This window comes from Triticum dicoccoides, chromosome 6B, assembly GCF_002162155.2.
Source record: "Triticum dicoccoides isolate Atlit2015 ecotype Zavitan chromosome 6B, WEW_v2.0, whole genome shotgun sequence".
NCBI classification, from domain to species: domain Eukaryota; kingdom Viridiplantae; phylum Streptophyta; class Magnoliopsida; order Poales; family Poaceae; genus Triticum; species Triticum dicoccoides.
In genome coordinates this window covers 649,640,284-649,657,544 of record NC_041391.1, presented here as the reverse complement: position 1 = coordinate 649,657,544, position 17,261 = coordinate 649,640,284, and the positions used below count along the sequence as shown (strand labels likewise).

The window sequence follows — 17,261 nt, the reverse complement described above, 5'->3', positions numbered from 1 at the left end:
GGGGGGAAATATGTGCTTCTTGCGAAAGCACATATTTTTTTCCTTTCCGAGAAGCATAGTTGTGCTTCTCATGAAAGCAAATATGCGCCTCCATGGAAGCAAATTTGTTCTTCTGACGGAACCAAACATGTGCCTGCACTGCACGAGAAGCAAACATGTGCTTCTTATGAAAGCACATATTTTTTTTCCTTTCCGAGATGCATAGTTGTGCTTCTCATGGAAGCAAATATGTGCCTCCGTGAAAGCAAATTTGTGCTTCTCTTCCAAACACATTGTTCTTCTATTTTCCGAGAAAAGCATCTCGGAAGAAAATTTGTGTTTACACGGGAAGCAAATATGTGCTTCTCGTGGAAGCATAGATTTTTTTTTTCAAGAAACACAGATGTCTTTCTCGCAGAAGCGTATTTGTGCCTACATGAGAAGCAAATATGTGTTGTGCTTCTCGTGGAAGCACAATTTATTTTTCCAGTGCAAAAAAATAGTGATTTTTTCCAAAACCTAGAAACCAGGCAAAAAAACAAAAAGAAAAAACATCCAAAACCTGGAAACACATAAAGAAAAATAAAATATTCTGAAATGACCGCCCAGTATGCGATATAAGGCGGCGGCTGGACACCCCACTTGGCGTGCTCCTAAGACACCAAAAGTGACCCATGGAGGTCCCCCGCAGAAAGTAACCTCCAGTTAGTTGCTCTTCACATAGGGGCACCCGCCGAGTCGGTGGGCTGGCGCTCGCATGATTACTAAATGGCTCGCGGCCCATTAGTGTCACTCGCTTGTCCATTTGTTCGGTGGGCCTTTGCTCACTCAACAGCCGTACAGGTTCCACAAGAAAAAAACCAGATCCGGTTTGTTGATCAGTTGACCGCTGATCGGTTTACAATTCTAAAATGTTCACGGACTTGAAAAAAGATCACAAGTACTCCCTCCGTCCAGAAATATTTGTCGGAGGAATGGATGTATCTAGACGTATTTTAGCTTTAGATGCATCCATTTATATCCATTTCTGCGACGAGTATTTCTGGACGGAGAGAGTACAAAACAATTCAAGAAAACAAAAATTGTGGATTCCAAAAAGTTCATTAGTTCATTTTAAAAAAATTCAAGAATTAAAAAAAAATCACAAATTCAAAACATATTACCAAATCACAAAAAGTTCACGTACTCAAAAAACGTTCGCGAATTCAAAAATAATTAGCAAATTTGGAAAATGTTAACCAATGAGAAAAAGGTTCATGGAATTGAAATAATTTTGTGCACTTAAAATTTATTTGCCGATTCGAAAAAGTTCATGAATATGAAAAAAAATCATACATTTGAAATAAATTCATGCAAAATGAATAAAATAAATACAAAAAATAAAGAGGAAAATCAGAAAACAGAAATCAAGAAAAATGGTCGAAAGCTTCTAGAAGTTTCACAAAACTGGCTGGAAACTTCTAGAAGCTTCACAAAACTGTGGTTTGGCACTTTTTCCACCACAAAAACTAGTTATGGACAGAACGTTCACCCAGGCTACGCTAATGGCTTGCCCCATTAATTTGTTTTGGCGCTTTTTCCCATCTCTTTTCTTTTATTTATTTATTTTTTCTTTTCATTTTCGCACATTCGCAAACTTTCTAAAATGTGTTTTTTTTAACATGAAGAATTTATTAGATTCATGTTCCATTAAAATCACAAACAAATTTGAATTTCATAAACTTAATTAAAGTAGAGGAACTTTCAAATTTGTATTTTTTTTACATATGCGAACAAATATTGAACTCATGAACATTTTTTAATTCTTAAAAAATGAATTCATGAATATTTTTTTAGAAAATGAACAAGTTTCGAACTCATGAGATTTTTTGAACTGACGGAGATTTTTCAATTTTCCAACATTTTCTGAAATTCATGAACTTTTTCTGAAATTCGTTATGATGATTCGAATTCATTTTTTTCATTTGAGAACATTTTTCAAAATTGCAAGCTTTTTATTTAAAGAACATTTTGCAGATTCACGACCATGTTTTGATTATTATTTTTTCAAATTGTTAACATTTTTTACAAATTTTTGAATATTTTTCTAAATTCAATTTTTGTTTGAGAGCTTTCGGTAATCATATCGATCTTCCTTCACAAATGCAATATATGAGTGATATAAATTTTTAGTGTTTGTGTTTTCAAATTCTATCTATTCTCTATTCTAGAACCATGTGCAACATTCTCCCCGGTGCTATTTGACTGATGCAAGATCGTAACGTAACTACACTCACACAATACTTGTGAGCAACACTTCACATTCTCTCGTCGTCTTTGCCACTTTGGGATAGAGCTAGGAGCTTTGGACATCACGCAGTTCTTGGGAAAATTATGGTTGTCAAATGTCACCGCACCCGTACCTGACAACGAGGAGGAGATGTGTGCCAACAACAACTAGGGGATCGTGAGAGCAGGAGGCCACCTCTCCCCATTCCCCAAGGAGGGACCCAACCTACCGTGTGTAGTGTCACGTTGCACTAAAATACGCCGATAGTATGCTAGTCTAGTCACTAGTGCTCATCCACGTACTTGACCAAGAGATCCTGATGCTTCCAAGTCCTAGGATGTGAACAACAATGTAAAAGCAACTCCAGCTGGTTGTGAAGCGCTGGACTCTACTCATTGCTCGGCCAAGTTTGAAGAATGACTAATGACCATGTTCCATCTTTCTTGTCGCGTTAAATGGCAGCGCATTATTCTCTCACCCTTGAATAGGAGTACTATCACATTAGTTAGATCTACCATGAAGCAACAACCATCTTGCTATTAACTACGGTTAGGTGTGAAGCATCAATATTTCTATGCATTTAATCGTACTGGTTTTGTTCATTTTTACTCATGATATAAGTTCCACACATGGGCATCCATGACCTTTTAGCTTCCTCTTAATAGTTTTGAGTTTCTTTCAATTATTACATTGAAGATTCCCCCGGTTTTGGATTTCTTACACTTGAGATAATAGAGAACAAAGTTAATTTGATAGATCGTGGAACTCACGGTGACACATCGTGCCTTCTGATGTCTAAACCGTGTTGATTTATAAACAAAACAAAGCTCTATTTCTATTTTCTGCTGAGATTACATGAAATCTGATACTGAATCTGATACTGAGTCCAGACATCCGGCTGCTTTCGATCAAGCGGGGAAGATACATGCAGAGATATAACAACTAACAATTTGTGCTATGTAGTTCCATTCACAGCAAGATTCATAAAACATGACCACAACCTCAGAACTACTCAACTAGCTCACCTAATCTCCGGCCAAATCACGAACACAGCAGACTCGTCACACTACTCTCCTGGTCGGAAGGGCATGCGCCATATAAGAGCAAAGCCTGTAAGGGCGCTACATGCACCAAATAGGTATTGGTTTCAAAGGGAGCTCTTGTTGGACCAGAGATCTTATTCCCTGTGAGTCGGGGGATACGGACAAAACGTGACCCATGTCGCACTAACGAGCTGGCATGTTGGTCTATTTCGGTGTTCTTCCGTTTTCTTTGTGTTGCCTTTTTTCTTTTTTCAAATTCATGAATTTCTAAAAAACATTTAAAATTGAAAATCACAAACAATTTTCACATTCGTGAATTTTTTTTAAAATCACAAAAAAAATTGAATTTCATAAACTTTTTTGAAAATAGAGCAATTTTCAAATTCCTACATTTTTCAAATATGCGAACCTTTTTGAAATCGCAAACATTTAATGAAATTCATATACATTTTTTGAATTCATAAATATTTTTAAAAAAATTGAACAAGTTTCAAACTTGCAAAAAAAAATCAAACTCATAGACATTTTTTCATTCCACAATGTTTTTTGAAATTCATGATTTTATAATTCAAGAATGTTTCTCGAAATTGCAAACAGTTTTTTAGTTCAAGAACATTTTGCAGACTCCCGAACACATTTTGAAACATTTTTCAAAACATGAATATTTTTTTTCAAAATTATGACTATTTTTTGCAATTCAGTTTTAGTTTGAGAGCTCTTGGTAATCATATCGAGCTTCATTAGATGATCAAATGTAATATACACATGATGTAAATTTTATAGTGTTTGTGATTATATCTAATCCCTATTCTAGAGCTTTCTACAACATTCTCTCCCGTGCTATTTCATTGATGCACGATTAACCTAACACTCATACTATACTTGGAACCAACACTTCACATTCTCTCGTCACCTTGATCACCTATGGCTATGGATAGAGCTAAGAGCTTTGGACATCATGTCGTTCTTGAGAAGAAATGGCTGTCAAATCTCAAATGTCACCGCACCCGCACCAACAACAAGGAGGAGATGTCTGCCAACAACCACTAGGGGATCGTGAGAGCAGGAGGCCACATCTCCCCATTCCCTTGGGAGGGACCCAACCTCCTGTGTGCATTGTCATGTTGCAATGAAATACGCTGAGAGTATGCTAGTTTATTCACCAGAACACACCCACAGACTTGACCAAGAGCCCATGTCTAGCTAAGCATAACAAGGACGCCATGTTATATAGAAACTTAAGTTGATGCACTATAAAATCCTGATGCATCCGAGTCCTAGTATGCCGGCAACATTGCAAAAGCAATTTCAACTGGGTGTGAAGCGCTGGACTCTACTCCTTGCTCGGCCCAACTTTGGAGAATGACTTATGACCATGTTCCATCTTTCTTCTCTCGTTAAGTAGAAGCACCCTATTCTCTCACCCTTGAATAAGCAGTACTATTAAGCAACAACCATGTTGTTATTAAGTTGGATCTGGTGTGAAGCCTCAATGCTTCTATGCATTTAATCTTGTTGGTTCTCTGCATTTTACTCTTGATATAAGTAGCCCACATGGGCATCCAGGACGTCGAAGTTGAAAGATCATGTCATCTGAACCATGTTGATTTCGGAAGGAAACAAAATGATCATGAACAGAGCATGAGACCACAAAAGAACAACCAAATCTACCAACGCGCCACACTGCTCTACTGTTAGAACGATCATGACGTCAATGAGGTACAGAAAGTTCACTTGACTGAAGGGCTCGATCAGGCGATGGCCACCTGGACGGACTTGGTCTTCTTCTCGGGTGGCGGCTGCTTCTTCACGGTGACGGTGAGCACGTCGTTCTTGCAGCGCGTGGCCATGGCACCCGCATCCGGGTCCTACGGCAGCCGGAACTTGCGTATGAACAAACTCGGCGACGTGCAGCACTCCAGCCAGATGTAGCGGCAGTCCCCCTCCTCCTCCTCCTGCTTCCGCTTCCCGTTGGGGCCGCCGCCCCTGCCGTTGTTGGCGCTCTTTTTTGAAAAGCACGGGTTCATAGTTCGAATCTCCCCTAGCGCTCTTTTTTTAAAGGGTTTACGGAAAATAAAACGTAAAATGGGCCGACCCAACACAGATGTGTATTGTGGGCTCGTTTGCAAAAAACGGATAAACAGGCGCTCAAGGTGCCGTTTAGGAATTGCCAGATCTTATTCCCTGTGGGTCGGCGGATGCGGACAAAACGTACATCCACTCCACGCTAATGGCTTGTACCATTAGTCTGTTTCAGCGTTTTTCTGTCCGTTTTCCATTTTTATATATTTCTAAATCTGTAAACCTTTTAAAGAAATTGTGATTTTTTAAAGATCATTTCATGATTTTTGCAAAATCAAGAACAATTTTGAAATTCACATTGAAATGAAAACAGATGAATTTTTGAACTTGTATTTTTTTAAATATGCAAACATTTAATGAACTTATGAATTGTTTTTAAACTTCATAAAAAATGAATTACAGATATTTTTTAACTCACGAATATTTTTTTTTAAAAATGAACTAGTTTTGAACTCACGAACATTTTTCGAACTCGTATGGTGGAACGGGCCAATATGGTCTTTCATAATAAAAAGATGGACGGAATGGACATTTTTTAATTAACCAGTATTTTTTGAAATTCATGAACACTGTTCAAAATTCATGATTTTTTAATTTGATAGCAGTTTTCAAATTGCAAATAGGGTTTGAATACAAGAAACATTTGCGGACTCACGACCATGTTTTTGAAACATTTTGCAAATTCATGAACATTTTTTTCAAATTCATGAATATTTTTCTAAAGACAATCTTAGGTTTGAGAATTTTCGGTAATCATATCAAGCTTCCTTAGATAATGTAGTGCTTGTATTTTCGAATTCTATCTAATATATTCTGGAGCCTTCTGCAACATTTTCTCCAGGGTTATTTCATTGATGCGGGATTGTAACATAAGCACACTCACAATATACTTGCAAGCAACACTTCACGTTCTCACGTCGACTTCACCACCTATAGATAGAGGTAGGAGCTTTGCACATCAATGTCGTATGGCTGTCAAATGTCACCACACCCGCACCGACAACAAGGAAGAGATGTCTACCAACAGCAACTAGGGGATCGTGACAGCAGGAGACCACCTCTCCCCATTCTCCAAGGAGGGATCCAACCTACTGTCTACAGTGTCAGGTTCACTAAACTATGCCGAGAGTCTGGTCACTAGGACACCCACCCACATACTTGACCAAGAGATCATGATGCTTCCAAGTCCTATGATGTGAACAACATTGCAAAAGCAAATCCAAGTCCTAGGATGTGAACAATTTTGCAAAAGCAACTCCAGGTGGCAATGAAGCTCTAGACTCTACTCCTTGCTCGGCTCAGGTTTGAAGAATGACTAATAGCCCTGTTCCATCTTTCTTCTCACGGTTAAATAGAACCCACTATTATCTCACCCTTGAATAGAAGTACTATCACATTTGCTCGGATCTGTTGTGAAGCAACAACCATGCTGCCTTTAATTGAGCAAATAATGACAGTAGGAGAAGCTCCTTCTGACTTTATATTAAATAAGTATAGTGATCGCAAAGGATTACATGCAGAGCTTACTCACATCCCTCAAAGAAATGCACCACACATCAATGTGTCTATGCATTTAATCTTGTTGTTCTGCGCATTATACTCCTGACATAAGGATCACATGGGCATTCATGAAGTCTTGAGCTTCCTCATAATCGTTTTGAGTTTCTTTCAATTATTACACTGAAGATTTCCTTTATTTTGGATTTCTTTACCTCATGACACTTGAGAGAATAGAGAACAGACTTAATTTGGTACATCGTTGAACTCATAGTAAGAGAGAGGAGTTGACTCACCATGCCTTCTAAAGTCCGAACGGTGTAGATTGCTGAACAAAACAAAGATATTTTTCCATTTTCTATTGCGATTACATGAAAACCTATGAATCGTGATACTAAATCTAGGCATGTGGCTACTTTCGATCAAGCAGAATCCAGGCATGCGGCTGCTTTCTGTCAAGTGGGGAAGATACATGTAGAGATAGGGAAATTCTTTTCTAAGCCCGGGCTCATCTGCACCCGTGTTGAATAAAAAAATCAAAACAAATACTAGAAGAATTCAAAAAATTCCAGATTTTTTTCCCATGGTAGACAACTTGATACGTGAGGTCTGCCCCAAATTTCAAATGATTTGGACAACTGAGCAACTCTCGGCAAAAAAGACAAATTCAGGATTTGTAAAACAGTTTACTGTTCATGTACTGTTTTGACTCGATTTGTCTTTTTTGTTGAGAGCTACTCAGATGTCCAAATGAGCTAATATTTGGAACGAGAACCTCACGCAATAAATTTTCTACCATGGGGAAACAATTTGAATTTTTCTTGAATTTTTCTAGTATTTATTTTGAATTTTTTTCTGACCGGGTGCAGATGAGCCTGGGCACCGAATCACTGCATTCGCAGAGATACGACAACTAACAGTTTGCGCTATGTAGTTCAATTCATCACAAGATTCACAAAACACGACCACAAGTCCACAAGTACTCAACTAGCACACCTAACCTCAGGCCAAATCACCAATAGAGCACGCGGCCACAAGAGAACACCCCAACCTACCATACTCGCCACACTACTCTACTGCTCAGGATGGTGTGCGCAGTGTAAGAGCAAACCCTATAAGTGACGCGGTGTGTGCAGTGTAAGAGCAAACCCTATAAGTGACGCTATAGGCGCCAAGTAGGAATTGGCTTCAAAAGGAGATCATGTTGGATCACAGATCTTATTTCTTGCGGGTCTAGGGATACAAACGAAGTGGGCACCCACGCCGTGCTAATGGACCGCCCCGTTAGTCTGTTCGGTGTTTACTTTTTTTCTTTTTCTTTTATCTTTTTCAGATTCACAAACTTTCTAAAATAATGTGGTTTTTTGAAAATCACAAACAATTTTTAATCATGATTTTTTTAAAAATCGGAGACAATTTAGAATTTCATAAAAATAGATCATTTGAAATTCGTAATTTTTAAAATATGTAAACATTTTATAAGTCGCGATCAATTTTGAAATACAGAACATTTTTAAAAAAATTACAAACATTTTTTACTAACAAACATTTTTTGAATTAGTGAATATTTGTTACAAAATTGAACAAGTTTCAAACTCACAAAATTTCTCAAATTCATAAACATTTTTTGAATTCATAAAAAAATTGCAAACATTTTTTGAATTTGTGATTTCTTAATTTGAGAACCTTTTTGGATTCAAGAACATTTTGCAGACTCGCGGACAGTTTTTGAAACATTTTTCAGAGCTCTCGATAATCATATCGAGGTTCCTTGGATGAACAAATGTAATATACGACATTCTCTCTGGTGCTATTTCGTTGCAGAATCGTAACCTAACCACAGTCACACTATACTTGCACAACACTTCACCTGTGGATAGAGCTAGGAGCTTTGGATATCATGCCATCTTTTAGAGGAAATGACTTCAAATGTCATCGCACTCACACCAACAATAAGCAGAAGGACATGTTTGCTAATAGCAACTAGGGGATCGTGAGAGCAGGAGACCACCTACCCCAATACTCCAAGACGGACCCAACTTACTGTGTGTGTTGTGTCATATGCTGCAAAACAAAAAGCTGAGAGTATGCTAGTCTAGTTACTAGCACACACCCGCATACTTGACCAAGTGACCATGTCTGGCTGACCATCACAAGGAAACCCCGTTATGTACAAACTCAAGTTGATGCACACTTAAATCCCGATGCTTCCAAGTCCTAGGATATCGACAACATTGCAAAAGCAATTCCAACTAGGTGTAAAGCGCTCGACTCTGCTCCTTGCTCGGCCTACGTTTGAATAATGACTAATGACCATGTTCCATCTTTCTTCTCGCGTTAAATAGAAGCACACTATTCTTTCACCCTTGAATATCAGTACTGTTACATTATCTCAGATCTAATGTGAAGCAACAACCATGTTGCTATTAACTTGGGTCTGGTGTGAAGCATCAATGCTTCTATGCATTTAATCTTGTTGGTTTTGTGCATTACTCCTCACATAAGGAGCACATGTGCATCCTTGATGTCTTGAGCTCCCTTGTAATCGTTTTGAGTTTCTTTCATTACATTGAAGATTCCCTTTGTTTTGAATTTCTTTAGATCATGACACTTGAGATCCTTTCCTTGCTAACCGGTGGAACTTACAGAGAACAGAGGTAGTACCGAGTCACATACGAAACAAAGTTCACATTCTATTTCCTGCTGAGATTACGTGAAACGCGTATGAATCCTAATACTGAATCCAGGCATGAGGCTGCTTTCGATCAAGCGGGTAGCAAGATTCCCAGAAGACGACCACAACTAGCAAACCTAATCTCGGGCCAGATCACGAACAGAGCATGCGACCACAAAAGAACACCCTAATCTACTAGACTCAACACACTACTCTTAGTGCTACACTGATCACTGATGACAAGCGCCGATGCGGTCTCGTGTGACTGAAGGGATCGATCAGGAGATGGCAACCTGGATGAACTTGGTCTTCTTTTTTGACGGAGGTGGATTCTTGATGGTGACGGTGAGCATGCCATTCTCGTAGCGTGCGGCCACCGCTCCCGCTTCCACGTCCTTCGGCGACCGAAACTTGCGCACGACCGACCGCAGCGATGCACGGCGCTCCAGTCGAATGTAGCGGCAGTCACCCTCCTCCTCCTCCCACTTTCGCTTCCCATTGGCGCTCTTCATCACCAGCACATTGTCGCCCATCAGTCACCTGTCCAAGGAACATGAGTACACGCCCAAATTTTAGTTCATTGGTGATGTTGAATTGAGATCGGTCCAAGAAGAAACGGGGAGACCATGGCGTGGTGCAGCTCGTAGCTTGATGTCGTACTTGGAAAGCCCGGGGACGTCTAGAAGGAAGGCATAGTTGTCGGGAGTCTCCATGATATCCATGAGTGCGCCACGACCGCCACTGCAATGTGCGTGTGATATTGACCGTGCCCTAGCCTGTGTGCGGCATGGTGGTGGGCGTGGTCTCGGTGGTCGGCGTCCCTGGTTGCGAGGCAGTCGAGTACCTCCGGCAGGTGGACGAGGCCGGCCTCGGCAGGGCCGAACAACAGCTCAACCATTGCTTCTCCTTCTTGTTCCTTGATTGGTTCCTCGGTGCGTGTGTGGGAATTGGTAAGGGACGGTGCGACTCGGACTCGAAAGATCGATGGATTGGATGGATTCTTCAAAACCATCGTGTGTTGAAACCTTGTCGAACGAATATTCGACAAGAAAATTCTTGCCCTACAAACCGGTTGGGGATGAGATTATGAAAAACTTAATTCCACCTTCCAATAAATAGACATATCACATCATGTGTCTTTTTTCTTTGTGTCGTGTCCATACGCCCAGCAACAAAATGGTTCCGCCAAGCGTAAACACCACCACCCTGTACTTGTTGACTTCTTGTGGCTTAGGATGTGCCATTCTTAAGGAGGACCGATGGCACCACACTCGATCAAGCCACGACGCCAAGGAGGGTCTAGAGAGTGACCACATGGGGGCTCATTACAGTAGGATGCCACCTCTCCCACCAGCAGAGCTTCAATGTTTGGAGCATGTTCCAAAGTATTCTAGTTTGATGAGCACCACATCGTTGCCAAAGAGTCCATCTATATTTTTTTGTGAATACACAAAACTTGCGTATCATTCCATTGGTAGAAGGATAAGAATGAGTACATCGAGGGATACAACACATGACACAAACGCAGATAGGCGTGAACATGATGCCCGAAGCAAAGAGACAAGGGATGCTCAGCCCGAACAGAGGATACATCACAGCTAAACCTACCATTCCCGAACCAAGAGTGGCAATGCCAGACCAACAAGAATTGCATCATCTCTCGAGCTGAAACCGGGGATACTACAAGTGAGAAAGATGGCACCTTCAATAAGAAAGACTACACTAAGAGCCGTCACCATCCGGTCTGGAGGAACCGGACCTAGGGTTTCCTCTAAGCTCGAAGAGGGGTGCAGCTGGAGGCCTTGGCCACGCCTCCAAGAAGGAAACGACACCCGTGGCCGCCGCCGTTGCTAGCACCGGCAAGCTAAGCAGGGATCTCTCCCTGGCCTGAAGCTGAGCAATACCATAGCCACCGAATTAGGATTCAAAAACGAGGAAGCCAAAGTTAGTTGGAACCACCATGCTGAAAGGGAGTCCATATTTAGCTGGTCATCTTAGTTATGCTTATCTGTGTACAAACTTGAGTCAATGTAGTAATCAATCATGATGCTTCCAACTCTTAGGATGTCAATGGGCTTGAACAGTGTCATGGTACTAAGTCTGATAGTAAGTATAAGGGGTACATATGGAGAGGAAAGGTCCTAGCTACGGCAAGGTTGTACGCAAGTGTTTACGAGTTCAGGCCCCTCTCGTAGGAGGTAAAAGCCCTATGTCTCGGAGCCCGGGGGCGGTCGACTGGAATGTATGAATGTGTGTGTGTTACAGGGGATGCGAACCCTTGTCCCAGAGGAGGGGGTGGCTTATATAGAGTTCTCCAGGACCCCAGCCATCCCCCGTTACAGAGGGTTGGAGGTACATAAAGATTGAGGTGTTACTAGTAACGCCAACCTTAAGTGCCTTTAATGACCTTAAAGACTACAGAGTGAATGCTCGCCCGTTGCTGTTCTGAGTGACTTCTGGTCTTCAGTAGGTCGACTGGTTCATTGTATGGTCGAGTGGTTGACCGGTCGTGTGACTTCAGGAATGAGGGGTACCCGAGTGGTTCATTGATCGAGTGGATTGTAGTCGACACCTTTACTGGGTACCCTCTGTTGTCTCTTGAGCTTCTTTGCTTCTAGGGTAGTGACCTTGGGTAGGGCGTATAGGTCAGGCTTGTGACCCTACCCTAGGTCTGTATCCTCATCATTAGCCCCCGAATGGATTAAGGTCTGAGTGGAAAGAAGGTTAAAGTTGATCTTGCTCCGACCCTTGCGCTTCACGAGTATTTTACGCAGGACGGAAGACTCATGTTAGAACTTCAGCTTCGATTCAGTCGCCTTGATCGATTCAGAAAGTCGCTGAGTGAATTTGTAACATCATCTGTCGAGTGTTGTTTCGGGGTGCAGAATCTTTGGCGCGATTGGTTGAAGTGTATCCCGGATCTCACGGGATTCAAAATTTCGGGGAAGCGCGCGGGACGGAGCGTGTCGAGGTAAGCGGGATGGATAGACAGGAGTGCCTCGATCTCCATGCCACCTTTTTCACCACGTACCCAGCGTGTGACTGTTGCAGGATTTGACAGGACCGCTTGGGCCCATGCGTCAACCACTCGGAAGTGGGACTTTATAAGGCGATGGAGCCGAGGCGCCTGCACTGTGCTCGTCCATTTTCTCCTCTCTTCCTCTGCTTCTCCACTGCATCCGGCTCCTCCGCTCTCACCGCCGCTCCGCCACCATGGTGAAGGACAAGACGGCAGCACTGGAACGCGCAAAGAAGGCGATGGGGGCGGCGAAAGGCAAGAAGCAGAATCGCGGGTCGTCGTCGTGCTCGGCGCTACCACCGGGTTGGATCCAAGGCGATTGGATCCGGTCTTCGCTCCGGCAGGAAGATCTGGACGAATTGGTGGAGTCCGGGTTGATCGCCAAGGGCGCTGCAAGGTTGCCGGAGGGGGAGGCGGAGCCGCAGCAGCGACCGGGTGAGTGTGTTCTGCTCGCCACCCATGTCGACCGGGGCTTCTAGCTTCCTCCGCATCCCTTTTTCTAGGGTTTCTTGAACTTCTTCGGCGCCCAACTCCATCACTTTTCTCCCAATACCATCACATATCTTGCTGCATTCGTGTCCATGTGCGAGAATTTTCTGGGGTGTCGACCGCACTGGGGTCTTTTCAAGCACATTTTCACCATCCGTTCTCAGTCTGTGAAGAAAGCAAACGCGAGTGACGAGAAAACACATGTCATTCAGATGTGTGGGGGTTTGGGTATCTAGAAGAGGCAGAGGAGCTCTTTCCCTTCCATGACTCTTCCTGAATCAGTCAGGGGCTGGCAGTCAACCTGGTTCTACTGCCAGGACCTCGCAACTCCAGGCCAGTCGACCGGACTTCCCCACTTCACCTTTGATCGTGTTCAGAATCCTTCCTCGCTGAAAGTGACTGCTGCTTCCTAGTTGAGAGGGTGGTCCAACTGATCAATCAGGGCGTCACTGGCATGGATCTGCTGGAAGTATTCCTCAGTCGACGCATCCAGCCTCTCCAGGCCCGTGACCATCCTATGTGGATGTGCTCTGGGGTCGACGACACCGCTCGGGTTCATCCGAAGGAAGTACCAGCTAAGACGGTGGCCCTGTGGTTGAGGAGCATTACATGCAACAAGGACAACCCCAGAGGAGCCAGGAGAGTCGACCCCTTCAGGCACAACAATCAGCCAGACTAGGTGTGTCTTCCACCGCCGACTGTTTTTGGGTACATATTCCGACTGCTCTTGAATCCGACTGACTTTTACTCGCCTTCTTGTCTTGTAGGTTTTTACTGACATGTACTCGATGCCCAATGGTGAACAAGTTCTGCAGCAAGGCCAGGAGGGAGAGGACAGTGCGGAGGAGAGCGGTGATTGGGAATCCCCGGAGGATGAAGGCGAAGAGGAAAGTGACGAGTCGGACGATGAAGAAGCGGTCGACTCGCCGCCTTGCTCGAAACATCGATCCAAGCAACACCATGACCCAGCGGGCGGGCGCGGTAAGAACGTGGCCCAAGCACCCAAACGCAGAAGCGCATTCAAACATCGACTCTGGAGCCAACAGAAAAAGTCGCCAAGCAGCCCAAGGTTGCTCCTCCAAAAGCTCGGAAGACTCTGTCCCAGATCAAGATGGATGTTCCTGTTGCCTCTGGGTGAGTATCCTTTCTGTGTTTACCTCTACCGACTGATTCTTCTTTTCTGACCGAATGGATCGTGCACCTTTCCAGCCCAACCTCTGCCGCGACTGACATGGATGTCGATAAGGCCCCAGGAGATGAGGAAACCGATGACGCGGCCATCTCCCGAGTTGGTAAGTCCGCTCGACTAAAAATTATTTTGTCGATTGAGTTGTCGGTCAGTTGAATTTCTGATGTTTTCTTTTTGCTGCAGCTCCACGAGATATTGTTGTGCTTCCCAATGACGACAAAGAAGAAGTGCCTCTGAAGGAGAGGAGGAGGAGAGGCAAGGGGTCGAGCGGGAGAGCGCTTGAGGTTCAAGTCCCTCAGTCGACGCCGGTGCTTGAGACGGTGGTCGAGCGATCCGGAGATACGGCTCGGACCAACGTCACATTCGCTGACCCGCTGACGACTGATCACCCATCAGGGTCGACTGCTCCGACTCCTGCTGCTCCAGTGCAACTCCATGCGTCCGACCCAGTGGCTGCTTCGATCGCTTTGGCGCCATCACTCTTTGCTACATACCAAACTCCAGACGACTCACCAAGTGCCGCCAGGGAGGCTCTTCGCCAGGTGAATCTTGTTATGGAGCAAGTGAAGGTGATGCATGAGGCCAGTCAGGTGGCCTATAATGCCAGCACCGCTCTGCAGACCAACGTTAAGGTCAGTTAACTCCTGACTGAACTTTTGAATCATGAAAAACTGCCGTTGTTGCTTCGCCGCTGCCCATATGTGCATCTACTATCATGATTATGTGTTTCATATCCGATCACCCACTGGGGTGTGCCTGCCTTAGAGTTTAATAGGTCTTCCACTCCACTCGACTCATGCTGAGTTGACTGTTTGTCCGAACCGGTGGGGGCTTGCAGAGTGCACCCACTGGGTGTAGTCCCCGAGACCACGGTCGACTGCTGGCAGTCGGTTGGGGTCTGAGAATCTACTTCTTCTTTTTTTGACTCATGCTGGTCAGACCATGCTGAGTGTTGATCCAAACCAGTGGGGACACGCTAAGTGCACCCACTGGGTGTAGTCCCCGAGACTACTGTTGAATGTTTGATTCGGCAGTAGTCTTAGAGTAACTTTCACTGTGATTGTCTTTTGTTTCTGTCGACTGATATATCTCTCTCGCTGACTGCAGAGGTCTTGTGATCTTGGGGCTCAACTTTCTGAGTTGAACAAGAAGCAAATCAGCCTCAATCTTGATCTTGAACTGGCGAAGAAGAACCTCAAGACTGCTCAGGAAGAAACAACCATCATGGGAGGTAACCAATCGTCACCTGTCCACCTTGTGGCTCGCGCTTCTCAGTGTTTTTTTTCTTTCAGTCTCTTTGAACCGGGTGACTTCACACGAACAGATGTGCGTAGTGGAAACCGTCAACTTCAAGCTCGTCTGAAGAGTGTTGTTTCTTTAGAGAAAATGAAGGAGGCTCTAGAGAAGAAGGATCTGCATCTTGCTGCTGCTCAGAAGGAGGCGCGAGAGAAGAAAGTGCTTGCGGACAAGAAGCTGGCTTCAGTCGGCAAGTTGGAAGAGGAGAACTCGAAGCTGAAGACCACCATCTCTGAGGCCAATCGGGAGGTCGAGCAATTGGAGAAGGACAAGGAGAACTTAACCAATGAAGTCGGAAGCCTCAAAGCCCAGAAGGGCAAGCTGGAGTCCTATCTGGGACAACTTGCTGCAAAACTGGTCCTGAAGCTCGAAGGTATTGTCGTTTGACTGATTAATTGCTATCGATTGGTACATCTTGTCATACTGTCGACTCACCATTTTTTCCGACTGCGCAGAACTTTGTCAGGACTTTGAAGCTGAGACTGGGCGGGTCGAGACAGGTCTCGACCCCTTCAATTGTCCTGTCAAAGATGATGTCATGATGAACTTGCTACGGTTGGAATCACGCATGGACAGTGCTGCTGCTTATCTTGCCTGACTGAAGGCGGCGATGACTCGGGTTGACGCTGAACTCTGGCCTTAGGCGGAACTTTCACAAGATCTCAAGTCGCTGATGACTCGACTGAATCAGATCCCTGGCCGAGTGCAAGAATGGAAGAAATCGTCCGCGCGCTGTGGTGCTGATGTTGCCCTGTCATTGGTCCGAGTGCACTGCAAAGATGCTAGAGAAGACAAGCTAGCGGCCCTCAGGGTTGTGAACACCAAGAAGCACACTTTTCAGTCCTTCATGGACACTTTCCTTGAAGCTGCCACTCGCATTGCAAATAGCATTGATCTTGACAGTTTCTGTGATCCAGCCAGCCCTTCTCTTGACGAATGACTGAAAAACCTTATGCCCACACTTATTTGCCTCGGAGTGCCGAGTGATCGTGTAATCGTTAAACTCTTTCAGGCTTGATGCCTGAGTACTCTTGCCCGGTGCAGTTCTGAACTTTTGTAGGGTTTATCCGAACTTGGATTTCTTTGAATATCATGGCTTTTGCTCTATTTTTTCAAACTCTTTCTGATTGTGCTTTGGTTCTGAGTGGATTTGATCTTCTCACCCTTTGCCGAATGAAAGTACATTGTACTTGTGACGGAGCTCAAACGCGGTGTTCAGTCGACACCTCGTCGTCCTTGCGGATAGAGACGGAGCATTGTATTTGTGTCATAGCTTAGAGGTGGTGCTTAGTCGACGCCATGTCGTCCTTACGAATAGGGACGGAACATTGTACTTGTGGCGTAGCTCAGAGGTAATGCTCATTCTACGCCTTTGTGACTTAGGCGACTACGGGGTCGCAGCTAAGCCCCCAAGTGGGAGGATTGCTCTCCACTCAGAGTGTTTTTTAACTTAGGCGATAACGGTGTCGCAGCTAAGCCCCCGAGTGGGAGGATTACTCTCCACTTGGAATGTTTTTAACTTAGGCGATTACGGGATCGCAGCTAAGCCCCCGAGTGGAAGGATTGCTCTCCACTCGGAGTGTTTTTTAACTTAGGCGATTACGGGGTTGTAGCTAAGCCCCCGAGTGGGAGGATTGCTCTCCACTCGGATTGTTTTTAACTTAGGCGATTACGAGGTCGCAGCTAAGCCCCCGAGTGGAAGGATCGCTCTCCACTCAGAGTGT

At 44.2% G+C, this 17,261-nt stretch overlaps 1 pseudogene; it reads right to left on the bottom strand.

Annotated features, from left to right (window-relative positions):
- Positions 1-5,042: 5,042 nt before the first annotated feature.
- Positions 5,043-10,442, bottom strand: LOC119322154 (annotated as a pseudogene).
- Between the last annotated feature and the right edge of the window lie 6,819 nt (positions 10,443-17,261).